At 45.9% G+C, this 6347-nt stretch overlaps 1 non-coding gene across 1 annotated transcript; it reads left to right on the top strand.

Moving 5' to 3' along the window:
• The first annotated feature begins 2743 nt into the window (after positions 1 to 2743).
• Positions 2744 to 2815, top strand: trnae-cuc (transfer RNA glutamic acid (anticodon CUC)). The gene has a single exon. It is a non-coding gene; the product is annotated as a tRNA-Glu (tRNA).
• Positions 2816 to 6347: the final 3532 nt, after the last annotated feature.

Genomic DNA, 6347 nt, shown 5'->3' with positions numbered 1-6347 from the left:
TGTAAATATAAACTTTTTCTAAATTCCCACCTTCCGTTGGTCGAACTGTGAGTTCACTCTGAATCACAACACGTGTCACAGCGCACTTGGAGGCCCACCTTAGCTCTGCTGGTTCTTCACAGCAAGTAAATGAGAGTCTCTATTTGTATCATTCTCTTGCCTTCTCCCTGTAAATCTCCACATTGTTACTTTGAACATGACCACCGAATTCCCTTTTCTGTTCTTGAATCTGCCTCTTTGTCACGGTCAGACAGGGATTTACTGATCCGAACCACTCCCTGTGCGAAAATGTTCTTCCTAATGTTACTTGTTTTCCAAATGCCTTGAAATCTCTGCCAATTTTTTGGGAAATTGAAAGGATTCTCATTCCTGCACATGAGGCTGAATTGATTTAATTTCTAACGTAAAGGACTGCGGAAGCTGAGAATCTGAGACAGAAAGAGGAACTGCTGGAGAAACTCGGCAGGTTTGGCAGTGCCTGTGGGAGAAAACAGAGTTCTGAAATATTGTCTCTGATTCTCTTTCCACCGACGGTGCCTGACCTCCTGAGGTGCTCCTGCAATTTCTGTTTTTGCTTTTAACTGAAAGTTCATTTCATCTTTCAGGATGAAACAACCAGACTCTCCATTTGCAGATATTTAACCCTTTCGAAACTTGTGAAGTGATTGGATTCAAACAAACCCAACAATGATTCACTCTTTCTCAGCTCCACAGGCAGAGTGACCTGGGAAATGAAGCTGTCAGTGTGGTTCTGTATTGGTGGGCCGAGTGGTGAATGCGACATACTTTAAATCTATTGCAGTTTCCCCACGCAGGTGTGTACCCTGCTGACTATAAAATAAGAAATGTAGTCAAAACGAAAGGGAGACTGTTCCCCGGTTTCTTCTTTAAGATTCAAATCAGTGGAGGGTGAAAGATGTTTCACTCACATTGGGACTGATCGGGAATCTGCAACCCACTGCCTGTCAGGGTGGTACAAGCAGATATCGACAGAGCTGCTTTTGAGGTGATGAGCCAAGTATTTGGAAATGAGACTAGAACAGTGAGAGGCGTGAAGTCGTGATCGAAATGAAGCAGGCACCTGAGGATTAATATGTTTTATTTGCCAGTGAAAGCTACTGCTTCACAAAGTTGGGACAATGGAAGGGAAGCAGTGAACTTGATTATCTTTGGCTGTTCCTCTTGTGAATGTTCCCATTGCTGCGCATGTCCGTGTAAATGTCAGAATTCTACAGCATGGCGGTGTCAGGTACGCACAGTGCCGGGGTGCAATGGATGACGCATCTGACTCCACCTACCTGTTTGAAAAGCAGCTCACAGCGTCTTCACACACCCCAATTAATCTTTCTCATTGTCCTGAAGCCGGCATACGGTTTGAATTCCTGATCTGCGGGAACGAGACTCTTTTCACTGTCTCCATCAGAGACAAGTCACAGCGCTGTCAGAGGAGGGGAAGCTGAAAGAAATCCACACGTTGCTCACGGGCACATTTCACTTTCCCCAACTCACCGCCCCAACCACTGCGGCTCTTGGGAGTGGAAAGGGAACAAACACCAAACCCGAGTCTCATATTTGTGAATCTTCTGAAAATAAGGAAACTGTTCATCCCTTCGGATCTTCCATCCTGGGCTGACAGCGTTGATTTTAAATGGCTGTCCAGTCAGTGTCGAATCTTTTTGGCTGAAAATATCTTCCTTATCTCATCCCAGCATTTCTTGCCACAGAGAACCGTGTGGCAAAGTTCATGTATATATTTCCTTGTATGGCATTTTGTAAATAACATTCGTTTGCTGGTTGTTTCTATCGGGTATTTCAGGTTCATTAGCCGCTGTTCAAGTTTGTTGGTAGGTTTGTGGGCCACCATGATGCTGAGGGGTTTGAGTTGTCTGGACATCATTTAACAGATGTATTTAATGTAAGGTAATGTGGCTAGGGTTTCTGCAGACGTTGTGTCTGCTTTTGTCAATTTGTTGATGTGAAATCGGCACACTGGGTTTATTGGGTAGGCAAAAGTGAGGACTGGAGATGCTGGAAGCCAGAGTTTAGATCAGAATGGTGCTGGAAAAGCACAACAGTTCAAGCATCTCCCGATGATTAGGAAAATCGACGTTTCGGGCAAAAGCCCTTCATTAGGAATAGAGGCAGGACGCCTTCAGGGTGAGAGATAAATTGGGGGGGGGGGGGGGGTGTGCTGTGGCGAAGGTAGCAAAGAGTAAAATATGTGAATGGTGGTGGGGATAGAGGTGACAGGTCAGAGAGGAGTGTTTTGCTGATAGGTGGGAAGGGAGATTGGCAAATAGGACAGGTCATGAGATCAGTGCTGAGTTGGAAGGTTGGAACTGAGGTAAGGTGGGGGAGGGGGAATGACGAAACTGGTGAAGTCCACATTGATGCCCTGGGGTTGAAGTGTTCCGAGGCGGAAGATGAGGTGTTCTTCCTCCAGGCGTCGGGTGGGGAAGCAGCGGCGACGAAGGAGGCCCAGGACCTGCATGTCCTCGGCCGAGTGGAAGGGGGAGTTGAAATGTTGGGGCACAGGGCGATGGGGTTGATAGTTGCGGGTGTCCTGGAGATGTGCCTTGACTCTCCAGTCTCCCCAATGTTGGAGTGATCGCATCGGGAGCAATGGATACATAAAATTACATTGGTGGCTGTCTCGGTGAAAGTTTTCTGACGACCCTGGCCTGGGTTTGATTCCCGGGCAGCGAAACAATTTTCAGCAGAGATACCAACGTTTGCCCATGTGTCCCTGGTGGTCTAGTGGTTAGGATTCGGCGCTCTCACCGCCGCGGCCCGGGTTCGATTCCCGGTCAGGGAAGCCATTTTTCTTGTTCGGGGAACTAATCTCGTGTGTGGGTATGTGAGACTCTGAGTTTCCAGTCACATTGACGTTTAAAACCGAACTGAGCAGAGCGACCGCATCCTCCTTGTTGTCAAGGCCATCAATACCCAAGTCCTGGTGAATCAAGCGACTGTCACACTTCGATGTGATGTTTGGTCTGAGATTTCTGGATCTAAATTCTTCTCTTGTAATATTCCTGTGGAAAGAGATTGCAAAGGTCATCGCTGTCAGTCCACAATAGAAAATCAAAACACACAATTCTAGTTTCTGTGGATCATTCTTTCCTCTCTTAATACCCAAGATCTTTGTGCTGATCTATATGTAAATGTATTCAGCAGGGAAATGTGGTGGTTTTGCATTCTCCATGAAGAGTTCACATGGACTCAAGTATTTGAATGGACATCTATCGTGCGGTATTGACATTCTTACTGAAGATACACAATATACTGTGGTTAAATATTACGAGCCCAGAACCAACTGCAAATCAGGCTTTTAGAGGCATAAACATTCCATCAAATATGTACCATATACCCCAGACTTATCTGTCTTATATTAACGCATGGTTGTCTTAGATTCCCAGAAGACTCTGATTTAAGTTGCAAGTGTGAATTTTTATAAAAGAAGCCATGTTTTTGGACTCTTTCCATGTCATACTGAGTCTATTACTGGAAATACATCAATAGTACACCGGGATTCGTGGATCAATGACGTGAGGCTTATCTTTACCCGCTTATAATTTTCTGTTGCATAAATGTTTCGATGAATGCCAATATCACCAGCCATAGAGTCGGAGACGTAAAGCACAGAAATACACCCTTCACTCTAAATTGTCCATGCCGATCGGATATGCAAAATTCATCTTGTCCCATTTGCCAGAACTTGGCCTATATCCCACTAAATCCTTCCTATTCAGATACCCATCCAGATGCCGCCACCAGCCTCCACCACTTCCTCTGGCAGCTCATTCCATGCATGCACAACCCTCTGCATGAAAACGTTGACTGCAAGGTCCCTTTTAAATGTTTCCCCTCTCGCCCTCAACCTATGCCCTCTAGTTCTGCACTTCCCCATCCCAGGGAAAAGATTTTGTCTATTCACCCCATCCATGCCCGTCAGGTTTTTATAAACCTCTTTGAAAAAAATCACTCAGCTTGCGATGCTCCTGGGAAAACAGCCCCATCCTATTCAGCCTCTCCCTGTGGTTTAAAACTCTTACCCTGGGAACATCCTTGTGAATCTTTTCTCAATCCTTTCAAGTTTCACAACATTGAAAGTCCCCTTCTCGTCTCGAACCTGTGCCCTATTTTCGTTGACCTTTTCACCCTGGAGGGAAAAAAAAACCCTCTGACGATCATAGAATTCCTCCAGGGTGGAAACAGATGATTCAGCCCAACAAGTCAACACCGACCCTCCAAAGATTAACCCACAGGGACTCATTCCCCTACCCCTATTACTCTATATTTATCCGTAACTAATGCACCTACGTACACATCCCTCAACACTGGGGCAATTTATACACAGACAATCCAACTTAACCTGCCTATCCCTGGACACGATGGGTAATTTGGCATGGCTAATCCACCCTAACCTACACATTTTTGGAATGTAGGAGGAAGCCCTTGCAGACATGAGAGGTGGCGTGCAGGTCGAATGTGCAAACTCTACACAGACAGTCACCAGAGATTGAAATTGAACCCGGGTCTCTGGCACTGTGTGGCATCAGTGCAAACCACTGAGCTACCCTGCCACCCCAGTCCAGCCAATCTGTGTCTCATCATTTTTTCGACGTCTCCCCTCAGCCTCTGTCTTCCCAGAGAAAAAAAAATCAGGTTTATGCCACTTCTCCTCATAACTAGAGCCCTTCAAACCAGGCAATGTCCTGGTGAGCCTTGTCTGTACCCTCTGCCAGAGCACCCGCATCCTTCCAGTAGTGTGGAGACCAGAACTGAACGTAATATTCCGAATGTGGCCAGAATAAATAGCTGTAACATAACTCGCCAACTCTTACACTCAAGGAAGCGTGCTGTGTTTCTTCTTGACCACCGTACCGACCTGCTTTACCACTTCCACGGATCAATATGCCCAAATCCTTCTGTATGCCAGTGCTGCTATGAGTTCTGCCATTTATAATACAATTCTTACGTTTCCTTCGTCTCTAGCTTTGGACTTCCGCTACCATGGGGAATAGACATATAAAGTTGAGCAGCAAGACAAATTTCAACAGGAATAAAATGTCGAGCCAAAGGGAAAAATAAAATTATGGCTCCAGCATTTTTTCTTCTATTGACATTTGGATGATTAAAACCTGTCAGTGAAACCAGCCTCTCCCAGAGCGTATTGCACATGCTTCGTGGTGTGAGCTCGCACTGCACATATGCTGCGGTGTCAGCAAAAGCACTGAGTATGCTCGTCGCTGTCCGCGGAAACGGCCCGTGACTTTCTTGTGGAGGACCAATGGTGAGACCTGGAGGACCGGCAGAAGCCTGGTCCTCCTGCAAATCAGAGAGGCCCCTTTGTCTGCATGCGGAAGTTGGGCCATGAGCTTCTGAACCTGCTGTTGCTCCTCTCTCTCTGAAGAAGATTGAAATTAGTCCCAGACTGCAACATCTTTACTCTGTCCAACATCTGTGTGTACGGCACCCTCTTTTCTCACCGACTTTTCCATTTATTTTTCATTTTGGGTTTCAGTTGCTGTCTTGCACGAACTGAAGGGAAAGGGAGTGAATCCAGGGAGGAGACAGACTCTGGAAAAGTTGGTCCAGGGCTGTGTTTCAATTGGCAAACGCATGGCAAATGCAGTACCACAATGTAAAGTTATAGACTTTGCTTTGGAAAAAAATAAGCAGGAAGGAGGTGCAGGGTTTAAATGTTAATAGACTGGGATGTGGAGGAAGTGAGGACTGCAGATTCTGGAGATCAGCGTCAAGTGTGTCGCTGGAAAACACAACAGGTCGGGCAGCATCCGAGGAGCAGAAAAGTCAACGTTTTGGGTACGAACTTTTCATCAGGAAATGATGTGTGGATGTACAAATGGACCTCACTGTCCTTCTACACCAGTCAATGCCAGTTGTCAGACAGGTCCAGCAAGCAATGAGCAAGGCGGTACATTAGCAAGAGGAGTTCAAAAATGGGGATGTCTCCTGCAGTTTTGGGCGGTGGGGGGTGGTCATTGAATATATTCAAACCTGAGTTAATCTGAATTTTGAACAATAAAGAAGTGGACGGTTATGGGGGAAAGCAAAAACATGGTTTTGAGGCCAGTATAGAACAGTTACAGAGTCATACAGTACAGAAATAAACACTTCCGCCCAACTAGCCCAATGCTATGTTATCATACTTAACCAATCCCACTTGCCAGTGTTTGGCTCATATCCCTCTGTCGCAAAGCTGGTTCTTTTTTCTAAAAGCTGGACCTTCTTCTCAAGGATACTATGTCCTTGGCTTCTTTCAGAGGGGTTGTAAAACAGTCCCAGGCTCCAAAATGACTGGTTTAGTACAGAGATTAAAA

The sequence above is a fragment of the Chiloscyllium punctatum genome, chromosome 36 (assembly GCF_047496795.1).
Source record: "Chiloscyllium punctatum isolate Juve2018m chromosome 36, sChiPun1.3, whole genome shotgun sequence".
NCBI lineage: Eukaryota > Metazoa > Chordata > Chondrichthyes > Orectolobiformes > Hemiscylliidae > Chiloscyllium > Chiloscyllium punctatum.
Note: the sequence above shows the minus strand (reverse complement) of the source record. Positions and strands in the feature narration are given on the sequence as shown.